Raw genomic sequence first — 21,145 nt, 5'->3', positions numbered from 1 at the left:
CATGAAGCATAATAATAGAATCAACACCTGTGAGCCCACCATCTGCCTTAACAGAACATTACCAGCGCCACTGCGGCTCCCTGCAGGCTCCTCTGCAGCCCATCACCCTGCCTTTCTCCCAGAGGTACCCACGATCATGAACTTAAGTCACTCCCTTGCATTTCTTCATCGTCTTCCTACATATACTGCTATCCCTAAGCAACAAACTCTTTAGTTTTGCTTGCTTTCAAACTGTAAATATTGGTATCATGCTAAATTTTTTTGTAATTTGTTTTTACTCAGAATCGTGCCTGAGAACCTCTCCCATGGTTATCTGCAGTGGTGTTTTATTCCTTTTCATTGCTGCCTAGTATTTCACCGTTAAGTCTACTACAAGAGAGACACACTACTGTTGATGAACATCTGTTGTTTCTAGTTTTTTTTTTTTTTCCTATTCTAAACATTGCTATAAACTTTCTTTACAGTACACTTGCCCAAGTTTCTCTAAGGTCTGTTTCTAGGAGTGGAATCAGTCAGTTGTAAAGTACACACATGTTCAAATTTGTTAGATAATGCCAAACCCAAATGTATAGGCCTTTCAATACACACTCCCACCAGAAGTGTAAGTGTTCCACATCCTCACTAATGGCTCCACATCCTCACTAACACTTAGGATTATTTAACTTACATCATTTTTTGCAATCTGGTGGATCAAAATGGAATTTCATGATGTTCTTTTTTGGTCATTCCTTGTTTTTTTTTTTTATTGAAGTATAGTTGACTTACAATGTTGTGTTAATTCCTTGTGGTTTTATTTTGCATTTCCCTGATTACTAATGAGGTTGAGCACTTTTTCATGTCTCTTGGCATTCAGATATCCTCCTCTGTGAAAGGCTTGTTTATATCTTTTGCTCATTTTTCTTCCAGATTTTCTTTCTTATGTATTGGTATATGAAATTTGTATATCTCAAATACTAATACATTGTCAGTTATATGAGCACTAAATATGGTGTTCCACTTTGTGCCTTTTCACTTTCTGGGGTTTTTTGGTGAAAAGAGGCACTTCATTTTAATGTCACTGAATTTATTACTTTCTCCCTTTATGGTTGGTGCTTTTTGTATTTCTTTAAAGAAATTCTCCCCTATCCCAATATCACAGAAAATTTCTCCTATCATGTTTCTTTGTGACCAAGAGTTTACTGGCATTTGGGGCAGGGCACTTATTCTTTATGTGGGGCTGGCTCTTACATTGCAGGACACTTTAGCATCCCTGGACCCTGGGTACCAAATGCCTTTAGCACTATTCCTGTCATTATAACAATCCCAAACACTCCCATACATTTTCAAATGTTCCCTGGGTGGAGGTACTACCAGTTGAGAACCTCTGAATTATATTTTCTTCTAAAAATTTAAAGTATTTAGTATACCCAGAATTGATTTTTGTGTTTGATGTGAGATGGGAATCTAATTTTATTACTTCTTTATGGCTAACCAATTTTCCCAACACTAGTTATTATAGAATTAATCATTTCCCCCACTGATCTGCAATGCTACCTGTCATACAACAAATTTTCAAACAGGAATAAGTCTATTTTTGAGTTTTTTATTCTGTTCCATTGGCCTATTTGTCAAACCTCTTTACTTACACTCTTAAGTACTATAGCTGTATGATAAATCTTAATATCTGAGAGAGTAAGTTTTTCTACCTTGTTCTTCAAGAACGCCTTGGCTTTTCTTTGCACTCCCATATAAACTGTAGAACCAACTTGTCACATTCCATGAAAAACCCTATTGGGATTTTGATTGGAATTATACTATGATTGACTCAGGGAAAAGGATATCTTTACAATATTGATTAGCCCTACCTGTACAGAACATGGCTCTCTATTTCAATAAAGTTTTATAATTTTCTCCATAGAGGATCTCTGACACATCCTTTGTTAGATTTTCTACATAGATACCTTATATTTTTATTGCTACTGTATCTTTTTAAAAATTGCAGTTTTGATTCTTGTTGTTGGTTTATAGAAATGACTTATCTCCTTATATTCTCTCTTAAATGTATTCCAATCAGACTTTTTCACTTAGTTACATCAAAATTGTTCCTGGCAAGGTCACCCATGACTACACAGCTACTAAGTCCAATGGTCACATCTCAGTCCTCATCTCATTTGATTTCTCAGCAGCATATGACATAGTTGGTCACTCCCTCCTCCTCAAAACACTTCTTCACTTGGCTTCCAGGACAGCACACACTTTTGATTTTCCTCTTACCTCACTGGTTATTCCCTCTCAGTCTTCTTTGCTGGTTCTTCCTCATTTCCCCAACATTTTAATGTTGGACTGTTCCAGGGGCCAGTCCTTAGACCTCTTCTCTTCACTCGCTATCCACACTCCCTTGGTGATCACATCCATTCTCATGGTTTTAAATTCTATCCATATGCTAACACCCTATTTTGCAATGCTAGTTCAACTCACTCTCTGGAGCTATCGTGCGTGTGTGTGTGTGTGTGTGTGTGTGTGTGTGTGTGTGTGTGTGTGTAAGGAAGGAATATATATATTCCTTCCTCCTGCTTGACATCTCCAACTCAACATGTCCAAACTGAACTCTTATTACCCGAAACTGAGCTTCCCACAGTCTCTCTCTCAGTTGCTCACTCCATCATTCCAGTTGCTCAGAGCAAAATCTTTGAGCCCTTGCTTTCTCTCACAGCACTCACAATATGTCAGAAAATCCTCCTCTACCTTCAAAATATATACAGATTCTTATCACTCCGCACAATCTACACTGATACCACACTAGTTCAAACCACCATTATCTCTTTAAGAAACAGCTTTATTGAGATGTAATCTACATACCATACAATTTAACTATTCATAGTATATAATTCAATATATTTTAGTGTATTCATGAGTGGTGTGACCATCACTACAATCTACTTTTATAATATTTTTGTTCCCCTAAAAGAAAACAGTACTCATTAGCAGTCATTCTCCATCCCCTCACCTCATGTTGCCCTAGGCAACCACTAATCTACTTTTTGTCTCTATACATTTGCCTATTCTGGACATTTCATATGAATGGAATCATAGAATTTGTGGTCTTCAGGTACTTCATTCCTCTTTATTGACAAACAATATTCCATTGTATGACTATACAACATTATACTTATATATTGATCAGTTGATGGACATCTGGGTTGTCTCTACTTTTTGGGCCAATATGAACAATGCTATGAACATTTGTGTCCAAGTTTTTGTGTGGACATATGTTTTCATTGGGTGTACAGGAGTGGAATTGCTGAGTCATAATGTAACTCTATGCTTTAGCTTTTGAAGAACTACCAGCCTGTCTTCCAAAACAGCTGTACCATTTTACATTCCCACTAGTAGGTAGTGTGTGAGGGTTCCATTTCTCCACATCTTGTCACCACTTATTGTTATCTGTCATTTTGATTCTAGCCATCCTAATGAGTGGGAAATTGTTATCTCATTGTGTTTTTGATTTACATTTCCATGACGACTAATATTGTTGGACATCTTTTCACGTCCTTGTTGGTTATTTGTATATCTTCTTTGGAGAAATGTTTATTCAGATCCTCTGCCTATTTTTAAATTGTTATTTGTCTTTTATTATTGAGTTGTAAGAGTTCTTTATATATTCTAGATACAAGTCCCATATCAGATATATGATTTGCAAATATTTTCTCTACTTCTATGAGCTGTCTTTCCACTTACTTGAAGATATTGCTAGTAACAGAAAGGAATTTCAATGAATTCCAGTGTATGTATTTAATTTTGATGAAGTCCAATTTATCTATTTTTTTCCTTTTGTTGCTTACGTTCTTGGTGTTGTACCTAAGGAACCATTGCCTAATACAAGGTCATGAAGATTTACACCAACGTTTTCTATGAGTTTTATAGTTTCAGCACTACATTTACATCTTTGATGTGTTTTAAGTTTTATACATGTTGTTAGGTAGAGGCCCAACTTCATTCTTTTGCATGTAGACAACCATTTCTGAAAAGACTATTCTTTCCCCCACTGAATTTTCTTGGCACCCTTGCCAAAAATCAATTGACCATAAATATGAGGGTTTATTTCTGGACTCTCAATTCTATTCCATTGATCTATATCTCTACCCTTATGTCAATACCACACTGTTTTGATTAGTTTCGCTTTGTAAAAAGTTTTGAAATCTGAAGTAATTATGACCTCATAAAATTGTTAGGAAATGTTCCCTTATTTTCTATTTTTTGGAAGAGTTTGGAAGGATTGCTTTTGATTCTTCTTTAAACATTTGGTAGAATTTACCAGTGAAGCCATCTGGTCCTGGACCTCTCTTTGGTGGGAAGTTTTTGATTAATAATCCAATCTGTTTAATTGATACAGGTCTATGCAGATTTTCTATTTCTTCTTGAATCTTAAGTTTTGGCAGTTTGTACCTTTATAGGAATTTTCCTATTTCATCTACATTATATAATTTGCTGGCATAAAATTATTCATAGTATTCCTCTTATAACCCTTTTTTTTTAACATAGTTACAACATTTTTTTTCCTGCAGTGAGGACTTTTAAGACCTACTTTCTTAGCAACTTTCAAATATGCAATACAGTGTTATTAATTATAGTCATCATGCTATACTTTACAGCCTCATGACTTATTTTATAACTGGAAATTTGTACTTTTTCACTCTCCTCACCCATTTCATCTATGCCAATCCCCCAGCCCCCTCCTCTGGCAAGCAGCAATTTGTTCTCTGTATCTATGCTTGGTTATTTTTTGTTTGTTTTTGTTTTTTAGATTCCACATATGAGATCATGTGATATTTGTCTTTCTATGACTTATTTCACTTAGCACAATGCCCTCCAGGCCCGTCCAGGGTGTCACAAATGGCAAGATTTCCTGCTCTTTATGGTGGAATAGTACTCCATTGTATACACAGTCAGCCCTCTGTATCACTGGGTTCCACATCCACAGATTCAACCAACCATGGATCAAAAATATTGGAAATATTTTTATTCCATAAAGTTCCAAAAAGCAAAACTTGAATTTGCTGCATGCTAGCAACTATTTACATAGCATTGACACTGTATTAGGTATTACAAGTAATCTAAAAATGATTTAAAGTATACAGGAGGATGTGCATAGGTTATATGCAAATATTATGCCTTTTTATATAAGGGATTTGAGCATTCGTGGATTTTTGTACCTGTGGGGTGTCCTGGAACCAATCTCCTAAGGAGACTGAGGGATGACTGTATATACCACATCTTCATCCACTGATGAACATTTGGGTTTTTTCTATATCTTGGCTATTGTAAATAATGCTGCAGTGAACATGGGGGTGTATATATCTTTCTGAATTAGTGTTTTCATTTTTTTGGGTAAATACCCAGAAGTGGAATTGTTGGATCATATGGTAGCTCTATTTTTAATTTCTTGAGGAATCTCCATAATGGCTTTCCATAATGGCTGCACCAATTTACAATCCAACCAACAGTGTACAAGTGTTCCCCTTTCTCTACATCCTCTCCAACATTTGTCGTTTTGGTAATAGCCATTCTAACAGGTGTGAGGTGTTATCTCATTGTTGTTTTGATTTGCATTTCCCTGATGATTAGTGATGTTGGGCAACTTTTCATGTATCTGTTGGCCATCTGTATGTCTTCTTTGAAAAAATGTCTGTTCAGATCCTCTGCCCATTTTTAAATTGGATTTTATTTTTTTGCTATTGAGTTGTAGTATAATCCTTTTTATTTCTGTAAAATTGGTAGTAATGCTTCCACTTTCATTTCTGATTTAAGTTATTTGAGTCTTGCTTCTTTTTTCTTAGTCATTTTAGCTAAAAGCTTGTCAATTTTGTTGACATTCTCAAAAAACAAGTTTTGGTTTCAGTGATTTTCTATTTTTTCTTTTTCATGTATTCCCTCTCTAATCTTTGTTATTTCCTTCCTTATCCTTGCTCTGGATTTAGTTAGCTCTTCTTTCTCAGATTTCATAAGATGAAAGGTTGGGTATTGAGTTGAGATCTTTCTTTTTAACATAGGTGTTTATAGCCACAAATTTCCCTCTGAGCACTGCTTTAGCTACATCTCATACATTTTGGTATGTTGTTTCTTCATTTTCCTTCATCACAAATTATTCTCTGTTTTCCTTTGTGGTTTTTTTTTAAATATAAAATTTTCCTTTTGGCTACGTTGGGTCTTCATTGCTGTGCATGGGCTTCCTCTAGTTGCGGGAGCGGGGGTTACTCTTCGATGTAGTGCGCGGGCTTCTCATTGCGGTGGCTTCTCTTGCTGCAGAGCACAGGCTCTAGGCACATGGGCTTCAGTAGTTGTGGTGCGCAGACTCAGTAGTTGTGGCTCATGGGCTCTAGAGTACAGGCTCAGTAGTTGTGGTACACGGGCTTAGTTGCTCTGCAGCATGTGGGATCTTCCTGGACCAGGGATTGAACCTGTGTCCCCTGAATTGGCACATGGATTCTCAACCACTGCGCCACCAGGGAAGTCCCTCCCTTGTGGTTTTTTCTATGACCCACTGGTCATTTTAGGAATGTGCTTTTTAATTTCCACATATTTGTGAATTTCCCAAATTTCCCTGTTATTGATTTCTACTTTCATCTCATTGTGGTCAGAAAACATACTTTGTATGATTTCACTCCTTCTACACTCTATGGCCTAGCCTATGGTCTATTCTGGAGACTGTTCCATGTGCATTTGAGAAGAATGTTTGTCCTGTTGTTTTCCAGTGTAGTGTTTCATAGATCTATGTCAGGTCTAGTTTAGGTCAAGTCTTCTATTCCCTTGATCTTCTGCCTAGTCGTTCTATCCATTATGGAAAGTGGGCATTGAATTCTCAAACTATTATTGTTTGTCTATTTCTCTCTTCCACTCTGTCCAGTCTGTCAATTATTGTTTCATGTATTTTGGGACTCTGTTGTTAGGTACATATACGTTTACAATTGTATCTTCCTGATGGATTGACCCTTCTATCATTATGAAATGTCCCTATTCATCTCTAGTAATTTTTTTTTGTTATAAAGTCTCTATTTTTTTTCCTTTTTTTTTTTTTTTTGGCCACATCGTGTGGCATGTGGGATCTTAGTTCCTTGACCAGGGATTGAACCCATGCCCCCTGCAGTGGAAGCATGGAGTCCTAACCACTGGACAGCCAGGGAATTCCCTATAAAGTCTATATTTTGATATTAGTTTAACCACTCCAGCTTTTTAGGGTTGTTGCTTGTATGGAATATCATTTTTGATCCTTTTACTTTCAACCTATTTGTGCCTTTGGATGAAAAGTGTGCCTCCTGTAGACAGCATATTGTTGGACCTTGTCTTTTTTTAAAATCCAGTCTGATAATATCTTTCTTTTGATTGGATTGTTTAATTCAGTCACATTTATTGTTATTATTTATATGCTTGGATTTACATCACCATTTTGGTTTTTGTTTTCTATATGTCACATGTCTATATTTGTTATCTTACTTAGTATTAGGTGGATATTTTCTCATGTAACATTTTAATTCCTTTAACGAATTTTAAAATTATTTATTTTTGAGTTATTTTCATTGTGGTTTTTCTAGGGCTTATAATATACACCTTATTAGAATCTACTTCAGATTTATACTGACTTAGTTCTAGCGAAATACAGACATTTTATATAGCTTCATTGCCTCCCCCTTTTTGATATCATTGTCATACATACATATATATTTATATATGTAATAAATCCAACAATATATGGCTGTAATTATTACTTTATATAATTTTATGTCTTTTAAAAAGGCTGAGAGGAGTTCCCTGATGGCCTAGTGGTTAGGATTTGGCCCTTACACTGCAGAGGCCCAGATTTGATCCCTGGTCAGGGAACCATCCCTCATGCTTCACAGTGCAGCCAAAATACAATAAATAAATAAATGAATAAATAAATAAATAAATAAATAAAGACTGAGAGAAGAGAATAAATATATATTTATAGTGTTCACTAACATTCTTACTCTTCTGGTTCTTTCCATTTCTTTCTGTGGATTGGAATTACCATTATTGTCATTTCCTTATTTCAGTACAGCTTTCTTCCCATTCCCTTCTGTTGTGCTGTTATTGTCAAATATGTTATGTTTCTATATATTATAGTCCCAATAATACAATCATATTCATATTGCTTTATGTAATTGATTTTTAAATCAGTCAAGAGGGGAAAGGGGAAGAAATATGCAATTACACTGCCTTTTCTAATTACCCACATAATTACCTTCATAAGCATTCCTTGTTTTCCATGTGCATTCAAATTATTGTCTGACATCACGTGCTTCCAGCCTGAAGAACCTCACTTAGTATTTCTTTTAAGAAAGGTATCTGGGCTTCCCTGGTGGCGCAGTGGTTGAGAATCTGCCTGCCAATGCAGGGGACACGGGTTCGAACCCTGGTCTGGGAAGATCCTACATGCCATGGAGCAACTGGGACCGTGAGCCACAACTACTGAGCCTGCACATCTGGAGCCTGTGCTCCTCAACAAGAGAGGCCGCGATAGTGAGAGGCCCGTGCACAGCGATGAAGAGTGGCTCCCGCTTGCCACAACTAGAGAAAGCCCTCGCACAGAAACAAAGACCCAACACAGCCTAAATAATAAAAATATACGTAATAAAAGGTACCCTATTCCCGTCTTACCCCTAGGTTCTTCATGACCTTTTTTTCCCCTTAGATTCCATACATATGTGTTAGCATACAGTATTTGTTCTTCTCTTTCTGACTTACTTCACTCTGTATGACAGGCTCTAGGTCCATCCACCTCACTAGAGAATGGACTTGAGGATATGGGGAGGGGGAAGGGTAAGCTGTGACAAAGTGAGAGTGGCATGGACATATATACACTACCAAGCGTAAGGTAGATAGCTAGTGGGAAGCAGCCGCATGGCACAGGGAGATCAGCTCGGTGCTTTATGACCACCTAGAGGGGTGGGATAGGGAGGGTGGGAGGGAGGGAGATGCAAGAGGGAAGACATATGGGAACATATGTATATGTATAACTGATTCACTTTGTTATAAAGCAGAAACTAACGCACCATTGTAAAGCAATTATACTCCAAAATAATAAATAAATAATACACTAAGTCAAAAAAAAAGAAAGGTATCCTAGCAATGAATTCTCTGTTTTTTTTTTCCATCTGCGAATGTCTTTAATTCACCTTCATTTTTGCCAGATATATGATTCTTGGTGTTTTTTTTTTTAACTGTCAGTAGTCTGACTATATCATCCTTCTTGACTCCATTGCTTCTGATGGGAAGTCAGCTGTTAATCTTATGGGGGTTCCTCTGTATGTGATGTGTTTTTTTTCCTCTTCCTGCTTTCAAGATTTTCTTTTTGTTTTTCAACATTTTACTATGATGATACTGGGTATGATCTCTTTGGGTTTACTTAGAATTAATTGAGTTTCTTGGGTGTGTAAAGTTTTTTTTTTATCAAATTTGAGAAATTTTGGAATTCCCTGGTGGTCCAGTGTTTAGGACTCTGTAGTTTCACTGCTGGGGCCCAGGTTTTATCCTTGGTCAGGGAACTAAGATCCTGTGAGCCGTGCAGGCAGTGTGGCCAAAATAAGGAAAAAAAAAAAAAGGAGAAAATAAGAAATTTGAACAGTTTTCAGCAGTCTTTTTGAATATCTTTTTCTGTCCTTTTAATGCTCTCCTCTCTTTTTAGTACTCCAATTATGCATATATTGATGCACTTATTTATATCCCACATTTCGCTGAGGCTCTGTTCATCTTCAGTTTTCCTCTCTGTTCTTCAGATTGCATAATATCTATTGTTATATCCTCAAGTGGACTGATTCTTTCTTCTGCCAACTCAAATCTACTGTAGAGCCCCCTCTAGCAAATTTTTCATTTGTTACTATACTTTTCAACTCCAGAATATACATTTGGTTCTTTTTTATAATTTCCATTTCTTTCCTTTTTTAAAAAAATAAGTTTATTTATTTTATTTTTGGCTGCATTGGGTCTTTGTTACTGTGTGTGGGCTTTCTCTAGCTGCAGTGAGCAGGGGCCACTCTTTGTTGTGGTGCATGGGCTTCTCATTGTGGTGGCTTTTCTTGTTGCAGAGCACAGGCTCTAGGTGCACAGGCTTCAGTAGTTGTGGCTCATGGGTTCTACAGCGCAGGGTCAGTAGTTGTGGCGCATGGGCTTAGTTGCTCTGTGGTATGTGGGATCTTCCTGGACCAGGGCTTGAACCCATGTCCCCTGCATTGGCAGGCAGATTCTTAACCACTGTGCCACCAGGGAAGCCCTAATTTCGATTTCTTTATTGATAATTTATATTTATTGAGACATTGCCATCACACATTCCTTTACTTCTTTTAAGCAACCTTTAGTTCTTTGAGCATACTTATAACAATTGTTTTGAAATCTCTGTCTGCTACATCCTCCACTTGAGCCTCTTTAAAGAGAGTATTTTTATTGCTTTTCTTTTCTTTTTTTTTCCTTCTGTGTATGGGTCATATTTTCCTGTTTTTTGGAGGAGGGGCAGGAAAAAATTACTTTTCTCATAATTTTTTTGTTGAAATCTGAACATTGTAGACAATATATGGTAGGAACTATGGGATACTGATTCCCCACCCCACCCCAGGCTGGTGGCTTTTAATTTCTTGGTTATTTGTTTGATAACTTGAATGAAAATTATAAAGTTTATCCTCTCTATAGTATAAAGCTTGATGTCCCTGCTCTGATTTTTTCCCCTTGTTTTAAATTTCTTTGCTTGACTACCTAGGGGTTACTCCTGGGTTGGCACAAGCCATTTATTGTCAAGGTTGTGCTTAAGCCTCCCAAGTCAGTTAGATTTTTAACCTTTATTGTTGGATATCTTTGTGGTTTGGAGGCTACTATCACAGTTCAGGGTTTATATTGGGTTGGCCAAAAAGTTTTGCCCAGGTTAGAGTGGGAGCTGGGTGGAGGAAAAGAGATCTGGTTTTCTTGACCATGCCTGCTTGGACTTGAGCTTCTGCAACATGGAGCTGGGAGAGATGAAAAATTCCAGCAGCCTGACCTTCCCTTGGTGAGATCATAACCCCAGACTGGGTACTGCAGGGGGAAGGAACCTCCATCCTCTTGGCTGCATCTGCCCAGAGTAGTGAGTTTGGGGTAGAGATTCTGCAAAGCAGAGGTGGGGTGGGGGGAGTTGTGATAAGGGATTGAGTCATGGCTCAAATGCCATAGACTCTTGCTATTCTTGGCTTTGGTGATCTTCTCTACTTTGTTTTATATTTTAATAATTTTTGCTTTTGTGTCTATTATTTCCTTCCTTCTGCTTTCTTTGGATTTATTCTATTGTTTATTATCTAACTTCTTAAGTTGAATGCTTAGCTCATTAACTTTCAGCCTTTCTTCCTTTTTTTTTGGCCGCACTGAACAGCTTGTGGGATCTCAGTTCCCTGACCAGGGATCGAACATCGGCCATGGCAGTGAAAGCCTGGCCACCACAGAACTCCCTCTTCCTTTTTAATATACTCTCCTAAGGCTATAAACAGCCCTGTAACCACCACTTTAGGTGCAACATACAAGCTCATTTCTAAACATTTTCTAATTTCCATTAAGATTTCTTCTTTGACCTAAAGAGTTATTTAAAAGTGTTTTTAAATTTCCAAAACTGTATTTTAAGAAAAAGACTTATATTTGGATTTATTTATATTGTCTTATTTTATTCCATGAGTTCCATTTTTGCTGAGTTTTTTCCTCTTTTGAATCAATTGATTTTTTCTTGTTCCACTTTTCCACTTCTATTACTTTGGAAGATATTCATTCTTTTTCTCTTCTTTTAGTGGCTATCTTTGAAATTCTAACATGCTTACTTAATTCAATAAAACCTAGAGTTAATTAACATATGTACCCTCTTCTTGAAGGGACCCCTAAAATGTTTTGACTCTAATCCTCAACAACATGAGTTGCTATTGTGAAGCCTTTAAATTCTGTGTTTTTTGTCTTCTTTTAATCCCACAAATTATAAATTACTAATATTACCCACATGTTTAACTTTTGTTTTCTACTTAAAGTTCTTTTGTATATCTCGGAACTTCTTTTTTGGATAATTTTCCTTATTCAGTGACAAATGTTGGTGGTAAATGCTTTAAATTTTTTTTATATTAGAATGCCTTTATGTTGCCTTTATTCTCTGAAGACAGTTTCACAGTATATATAATTTTTTTGGCTCTTTTCAGTTTATTGCATGAAGGAGTTACACTAGTCCAAGTTAAAAGCAGACCCCAAATGGTTACATTATACAAGCTGTGAGGTTTTTAAACTTGTGACAAGGGACAGAAGGAAAATTTTGCTCATTGCAAGGAAATCCTCACGTAAGCTTCAGTGAGCCAGAAGCATTTAAAACCTATGAACCTTCAGCTGATTGTCCTTAGCCAGTCCAGTCTCTACGAGGAACTGGCATATGTTCTAGCGCTGGTCACCCTGTAGCTGAATTACTTCTCCATATTCTGGATGCTCAAGTACAGTACCATTGCAGGCAAATTTCTTCTTAAACGCCTTCACTAATTTCTTTTTATCGTAATCATCAGTGATCCCTTGGACAGTAGTAAGGGTCTTCCTGCTGTTTCTCTGTTGAATTCTTATATGGATATAATCCTCAGTGCAAGCAGGAAGCAGATCATCACCCTTGCTTGCATCAGCAAAGGGGTCGAAAGAGTGGAGGTTCTGGATAGCGGACATACGATACGATTCCTTTTCCTCGGTGGAAATGGCCTGCAGAAAGTGGCGGCTGGAAAAGGCGGGTGGGGCGGACAGAGCGTCAGGAAGCGAGGGGGCTCGAGGGGGAAGCTGCTGAGTCCTCAGTGGCGGCTCAGTGAGTGGGCCACAGTATATATAATTTTAAGATGAAAATTATTTTCTCGAAGCACTTTCAACATTATATTCTAATATGGCTTCCAATGTTGCTGTTGAGAAGTCACCTATTGGTCTACTTGTTCTTTTGTATGTGATCAGTCTTTTCCTTGTAGCTTGTTTTAAGATCTTATCTTTGTCTCTGGTGTTCTGCAGTTGACTGTGATGCATGTAGATATTAATTTCTTTTTATTTATCTTGCCTGGAATTTCTTAGTTTTCCCGAACCTGCAGATTTTTGTTTTTTCAAAATTCTGGAAACTTTCCAGCTATGGTTTATCTGAATGGTTCTCCCCCTTTTCTATTATTTCTTTGCAGAATTCTAAAGAGATTAATATTGGGCCTTTTTGCTTTATCCTCCATATCTCTTAAGCACTCATATTTTCCATCTCTTTGTACCTCTTTTTTGAATTTTGTGTGATTTTTTCAGATGTATTTTCCAGTTTCCTAATTTCTCATCAACTGATGCATAAAACTTCATCAAGGTTTTTAATAACAATTATTATATTTTTCATTTCTAGGTATTCTATTTAGTTCTTTTTCAAACCTAGCAGGTCATTTTTTTTAACATCTTTATTGGAGTATAATTGCTTTACAATGGTGTGTTAGTTTCTGCTTTATAACAAAGTGAATCAGTTATACATATACATATATCCCCATATCTCTTCCCTGTTGCATCTCCCTCCCTCCCACCCTCCCTATCCCACCCCTCTAGGTGGTCACAAAGCACCGAGCTGATCTCCCTGTGCTATGCGGTAGCAGGTCATTTTTGATAGTCTCTTGCTCTGTACTTTTTTATTTCCTTAAATGTATTTAACATATCTATTTAATATCCTGTATATGATAATGTAAATATCTAAAATCTTTGTGGGTCTAGTTATGTTTTACCTTTTTTTTTTTCCCTGTTGACTGCTTCCTCCTGGAAGTTGGTTTTCTTGTGTAAATTGTGACTTTTGATTGTGAAGGACTTTGTTAGAACTCTCTGTGGGATTTCCATGTGGCCCGAGAGTAACAGTGTTCTCCCATGAAAGCTTTCAATTTGATTTTCCCTGGTGTTTGAGGCATCACAAACCTAGGTCCACTTTAAATTAAAAATCGTGGCCTGTGATTTTTTGTGCCATTCACATAATATATATTCAATCTCCAAACCAGGTGTCATAAAATCTCAGGGAGGTATTTAAAAAAAAAATTCTACTCAAAGTTAAAACTTAGACAAAAAAATTTTCCTTACTGTCTGTCCCTTCCCCCAGCTGCAGGCCTCTGTTGTCCAATACTAACCACTTAGCCACATGTGGCTATTAAATGTAAATTAGTGAAAATAAAATAAAATAAAATGAAAAATGTAGTTCCTCTGTCCCACTAGCCACATTTCAAGTTCTCAATAACCACATGTGGCTACCGTATTGGTCAGTGCAGATATAGAACATTTCCATCATTGTGAAAGTTTTATTGGATAGTGCTGCCCTAGAACATTTGAATCTACACATGTCTGCAGGGTGTGTGGTGTCTTCAGAACTAGGTTACACCTTTGAACAAACCCTTGTCAATCTGTGTCTTAGTCTGTATGCTTGCTCCCTGAAGATGTGCAAGTCGTAATACCCAGAATCTGTGAATATGCTAACTTACATGGCCAAAGGGACTTTGCAGACATGATTAACAATCTTGAGATGGGGAGATTATCCTGGATTATATGGGTGAACTCAATGTAATTACAAGGATCTTCATAAGGGAAACAGGAAAGCAGGAAATACACAGTCAGAGAGGTGATGTGGTGACAGAAGCAGAGGTTGGAGTGATGTACTTTGAAGATGGAGGAAGGAACCATGAACCAAGGCATGCAGGAGACCTCTAGAAGCTGGAAAAGGCAACGGAACAGATTCTTCCCTAGAACCTCCAGAAGGAATATAGTCCTGTGACCCATTTTAGACTTTTTTTTTTTTTTTTTTTTTTTTTTGCGGTACGTGGGCCTCTCACTGCTGTGGCCTCTCCCGTTGCGGAGCACAGGCTCTGGACGCGCAGGCTCAGCGGCCATGGCTCACGGGCCTAGCCGCTCCGCGGCATGTGGGATCTTCCCGGATGGGGGCACGAACCCGTGTCCCCCGCATCGGCTGGCGGACTCTCAACCACTGCGCCACCAGGGAAGCCCCATTTTAGACTTTTAACCTCCAGAACTGTATGAGAATAAATTTGTGCTGTTTTAAGTTACTAAGTTCGTGGTAATTTGCTACAGTAGCAATAAGTCATACAAACTATGAAAGGAGCCAGTTAAGAAAGGCTTTATTTTAATACACCAGAAATGTGTGGCTGCCAAATGGCATTAAGTTATTCTTATATCTACTCATTTCCTCTTCCTATATTTCTATTTGGCCCTGAGGGTACAAGGCCCATGCAAACAAAAATTTTAGAAGGGAGACTGATGCAGGAACCTATACTCCCATTCATTTATTCAACAAATATAAATATATACTGAGTGTTTATCATGCTCCAAGCACTGTTTTAGGTGCTTGACATATATTAGTGAATAAAAGAAAAAAATCTCTGCCCTCAAGAAGCTTACATTCTAGAGGAGAGACAGAGTTGATAAACAATGAACATAATACATAAGTAAATTACACTGTATGTTAGCAGATGATTAGTGCTATTGGTGAAAAAAAAGTGTGAGTGGTCAGGGAGTGGGGATGGGCAACTATAGTATTAAATATGGTGGTCAGGGTAAGTCTCATTGAAAAAGTTGCAACTGAGCAAAGACTTGAAGGAGTTAGTCATGTGAACATCCACAGTAAAGCATTCTAAGCAGAGGAAACATCCAGTGCAAAATATATATTGAAGTGGGAGTGTGCCTTGTGCCTGATACCTTCTAAGAACAGCAAGCAGGACAGTGTGGTGGAGGACAGAGCAGTAGGAAATGAGGTCAGAGAGGTGATAGAGGGCAGACCATGCTGGGTCTTGTAGGCTACTGCAAGGACATAAGCTTCATACTGAGGAGGACCCCTGACTTTTAGGGTAGACAAGTGTACAATTAGCATAACACTCAGAATACACAGGAAGAGATATAGCGCTTAGAGAATGGATGAATTTTTAGATGCTGTGAGTGGCAAGCTTTCTTCTGAGCACCACACTTTTGTACCCATTTGCTTCCTGGACTTTTCTACTTGTATGCTGATTGGTGACTCAAACTCAGATTGCTCCAAATAAACTCGTGATCTTCTGTCTTAAACCCTTTCTCCTCTTCTGTTCTCTATCCCACTTAATGGTATCCTGTTAGAAATCTTGGAGTCATCTCCTGATTCTGCTTTTTCCCACTCCACTATGTCCAATCAGACTCCCAACCCTGTCAGTCTTAGTGTAGATATGTCCTCTTCTCTGTTCCCTCTGCCTTCACCTTGGTTGAAACCTTCATCTCTCACGTGACCTCTGTAATCACCTCCATGGTTCTATAACCTGTGTACCAACTGTAGCTGCCACAGTTCCAAAACTGATCATGCCACTCCCTCTTTTTTTTTTTTTTTTTGTGGTACGCGGGCCTCTCACTGTTGTGGCCTCTCCCATTGTGGAGCACAGGCTCCGGACGCGCAGGCTCAGCGGCCATGGCTCACGGGCCTAGTTGCTCCGCGGCATGTGGGATCTTCCTGGACCGGGGCACGAACCCGTGTCCCCTGCATCGGCAGGCGGGCTCTCAACCACTGCGCCACAGGGAAGCCTGCCACTCCCTCTTTTAAAGATCTCTCCTGGGGACTTCCCTGGTGGTATAGTGGTTAAGAATCTGCCTGCCAATGCAGGGGACATGGGTTCGAGCCCTGGTCCAGGAATATCCCACATGCTGCAGAGCAACTAAGCCCATGCGCCACAACTACTGAGCCTGTGCTCTACAGCCCGTGAGCCACAACTACTGAAGCCCGCATGCCTAGAGCCTGTGCTCTGAAACAAGAGGAGCCACCACAATGAGAAGCCCATGCATCACAACGAAAAGTAGCCCCCACTTGCTGCAACTAGAGAAAGCCTGCACACAACAATGAAGACCCAACACAGCCAAAAAATAAATTAAAAAAAAAATCTCTCCTGGCTCCTACTGCTTGTAGAATCTTGTCCCAATCTCTCCTTCTATTCTCATTTTCCAATATGCTTTTCTATGTGTCCCATACTCCAGCTGTACTGAACCTGTCACTATAATCCCAGCATATGCCGCCCTATCACAAGTATATATATACCTGAAAAAGCAGTACCTGCTAGCTATTATGATTATCAAATAACAATGGATTCTTTCTTCCAGAAATGCCCTTACTCTTTCTCTTCACCTTCAAAAATACTTATATACCTTTCTACTCAATTCAAATGCCACCTCCTCTGTGAAGCCTTTCTTGTTTCCCTCAGTAGGGTTTGTTGCTACTTCTTGTGTGTAGCTCCAGCATTCTGTATCTATAGCCCCTGGGCCACTTAATACAACACATCGTGATTATTTGATTACAGATCTGCCTCCCCCAACAGACTCCAAGCTGCTTGAGGGCAGGTACCATCTCTACTGATTTTTTCATGCCTAGTAGCTAGTAGTGTCGGGCCCAAAGGAGGTACTCAATTATTATTTGATGAAATAAAGAATGAATGACTGAAATGATTCAGGAAAAATCTATGACTTGCTAGTCAAGAAGAGAGAGCAAAAGAGGGGAATTTCATACACAAAGCAGCTGGCCTAATAGCTCAGAGCTGGGAGGGGTAGCCACAAAAAGACTAAAATTGAAGATGTGGGCTAGGTTATAATGGGAGACGAGAGCAAACAGGAAGGGTTGGGTGGACCTAGCTGGGGAAGTGCTATGAAGCCACTGCCCAAAGTCTGGATTTTCATTTGAATGAGTAGGGAGTTGCTGGAGAGTTATTAGAGACACGGTTGAAGCGAAGCCATGAAAAATGACCTGCACTGCAAGGCTGGAAGGAGGCAGCAAGGCCAGCCAGAAGGCAGTCACAATAACCCAGAGCAGAATGGGCATGGCAAGTGCAGGCAGGAGATTCAGGGGGCACAGAAAAGGAGGGGGCTGGATTTGGTGAATGATTGCATTTGGGAGAAGACACAAAGGTAGTGAGAATTGCTGAAGATTATGAAAAGCACAGTAGTACACAGAAAGAACACGAGACCAGCAGTTAGGAAATCAGGGTTCAGTTACAGCACAAAAATTATTCCCTATTAACTTAGTCTTCCTGTGCTTTACCTTCCTAAAGAGTAAAACAAAGAGGTTCCCCATTCAAATTATTGGCAAATCCAGAATCCTTCAATTCTACTTCAAAAATATTTCTTGAATCACACCATCTTCACTGCCACCACCCAGCAGTCCTCAGCTGGACCAGTGTATTAGCCTGGACAGTGGTCTCTGCACCCTCTCTTGTCCCCACACTATGTGGTCTCCACACAGTAGTCAGCACCATCTTCTAAAAATGTCAATTCGCTTACGTTACTCCTCTGTTTAAAAACTCTTTGACCCCCACTACAATTAGAGTCAGATTACACTCCTTACCTCAGCCTACTAGTCTCCTACATAGTGTGGCTCCTGCCTGCCTCTCTGACCTCATCCCACCCCCCTCACCTCACTCAATACACCCCAGTCGCACAACCTTTCTGCTTTTTCTTGAGCATATCCAGCTCTTTCCTACCTTTTCACATGCTGTTCCCTGAAATGCAGCTTTGTCTGGCTGGGTTCTTCATGGCTTTGGTACTTCAGACCTAGATTTGATCCCCTCAGAGAGGTCAGTCCTGATCTCGGTATCATCTGTTTATTTCCTTAGCACTTATCACAATCTGCAATTATTTTATTACTTGTTTACTGCTGATCTCCCAGGAGACTACAAGTTCTAAAAGGTAGGGCCCCTCTGTCTACTTCACTGTGCATTTGTGAGTGAGTGAATGAGTGAATGAATGAATGAAAGGGGTGATGGAAGCAGAGTTCACCAAAAATGGAGCTGTGAAGAAAAATGGAGGAAAAGATTTTGAAAAGAGTTCCGTGGAATCTTGAGGATAGCATAACTAGTTTCACCCAGCTCGTAGTAAAAACTGTTAAAAGGAATTGAGACAGGAGACAGAGGGCTCAGGCAAAAAATCATGGAGAATCACAGAAGCTGCAGCTAATGGAACTCAATTCAAATTACCAGAAATTTGTTGAGTACTTATTATATGCCAGACTCTACGCTGGGCCTCACTGTGAGACGTATAAAGATGAGTGGACACTTCAAGAGTTTATATTCAGGAGGCCAGAAATAGGAGAGAAGGAAGTGCAAGTGATAATAAAAGGCAGAATTTAATCAAAGGGCGCTGGGGCTAACAAGAAGGGGCTCAGGGAAGGCTTCAGAGAAAGTTACTCTGACGCTGAAGTCAACAAGTTCCAGTCTACAATGAAATACGAGCAGATGCTTCTCTCTGCTCTTCCCCACAAAATACTTCTGAAAAGTAGGATGGAAAGCAAAATATTTTTCAAGATGACTTTTGAGGCACTGTGTTAGTGGGGAAACAACTACGTGAGTTTTGGCCCTACCACTCACTATTTGGGAGACCTTGGACAATTTGCTCATTTCTTTTTCCTAACTATTATTGAGGGCCTGCGCTAGGCACTTTCATATATACTATTTTATTGAATCATTTATCTTTTCTAAGCTTCAGGTTTCTCCATTCCCTTTGAACTTTAGCAGACTAGATTTCTGGTTCCCAGTTGGTGCTGGGTACAGATCTGCAGGTATTCCTTTTTGCCTTCAGGTAGCACCCACACTTTTGCACCAAAGCAACAGACTGGCTTTTGGTAATATCCTAAAGGCACTAGAGTGCACTTTGGCTATTTGGCAGATGGGGAAAAAGATGAAAAAGTTTAAGAAGTGAAGCATAAGTTTCTTTGTGGCACTGTTGGATGAGCACATTTTGAAGTGGTAAACAATGGGGCCTGCCTGCCATGGTAACCTGTTGTATATTGCGAAACGGAGATATTAAGGTGTCAAGAAATGACCACCCTAAAATGTTACTAATGTTAAGGTAAACTGTAATGTCAAAAATTGTAACATGATTGTCTCGAGGTAATGCTGTAAAGACAGGTACTTAGATGACTGGCAAAGTGAGATGGGTGAACAAGAGAAAATCTGTCAGTGCATCTCCAGGAACGACCATGGAGAGGACTGTCTATTTTTGGACAATGGCGTCTTTGCTTCTGTAGACAGAACTATTCCTAGTATGGAGAAGGGCAATTTCTCAGGTACCTAGGCTTGATTAAAAGAAGAACAAAACTCTGGAGACTATCCAATTCCTTTTGTTCTAATTAGGTGTTTGCTGAGCAGCTTTATGGTGTATAACTTGTTTCTTGACTGGGACGACCCACCAGCCAGGAGGGCCTTTATGCTGTTGATCAAAGTCTTGTCTTGCCTAATATACTGCTCATTATAAATGACCACCTTGAGGTCTGCTTTATAAATCAGTCTCTGTGGCTTTGGCAGCATGATTCATTCCCCAGAGACTTAATCATCATGTGACTGAAAATGGGAGAGAAATGTGAGGTGGAAAAACTACAGAGCAGACTGGCTGGAGTATCCTCAAGTGCTCCTCTCCTATGAGGGCTGGCCTGAAGCAGCCAGTGGCTTTACCTATTAAATTACAGCAATAATCATCTCTTATACTTGTTCAGTGCTTTTAACTTTCAAAGCACTTTCATATATATATATATATATATATATATATATATAAAATCTAATTTTATCATTTCATCTATTATACCTTCTTTAGCTCATACTGTTTGCAAAAATACATTTGTAGAGCAGTGGCAAAGACACCAAAAGAAGCAGTAATATTGTCAACACCTTGAAAAAAAATCTGTCTATGATGGGACCTTGACAAAATAAATCAAACTAAAGAAATAAGTGTAGTCAGAGTCTAGGCTGCAGTAAGGTGACCCGGGAATTTGGAGATAGGCTCAGAATGATTCTGAGAGTGAAATAACACAAAGACATGGTTGTAGATGTGTTGCTGATGGAGACCTGGGAAATATCCAAGTGTAATCAAGGTGATCAGGGCATATCTGCAAGACTGGAATGTACTCGAAGAAAGTTGCAATCTAATCAGTTTTACTGTAAACTCTCTGAAGAATAAAGTGCTACAGAGAGGTGGTGTACGAGTTATTTGAAAAAGAGGGATTAGAGAGTGAAGATATGTTACTGTTTGTCCAGCACCCCCCACTCCTCACTATGCAGAGGGACAGGAAGGGATGGGAGAGGGAAGTGTGTACATTTGTGCAGTGGCTGGAGAGCAGAGGGAGCTGGGTAGACCA

General features: G+C 39.0%; 1 protein-coding gene and 1 pseudogene across 1 annotated transcript in view; both read right to left on the bottom strand.

Annotated features, from left to right (window-relative positions):
* Positions 1–21,145, bottom strand: part of HDAC8 (histone deacetylase 8) — a 241,375-nt gene that overhangs the window by 71,701 nt on the left and 148,529 nt on the right. The gene's annotated exons all lie outside the window — the stretch shown is intronic.
* On the bottom strand, positions 11,705–12,721 carry LOC132418030 (eukaryotic translation initiation factor 1 pseudogene; annotated as a pseudogene).

This window comes from Delphinus delphis, chromosome X (genome assembly GCF_949987515.2).
Source record: "Delphinus delphis chromosome X, mDelDel1.2, whole genome shotgun sequence".
NCBI lineage: Eukaryota > Metazoa > Chordata > Mammalia > Artiodactyla > Delphinidae > Delphinus > Delphinus delphis.
Note: the sequence above shows the minus strand (reverse complement) of the source record. Positions and strands in the feature narration are given on the sequence as shown.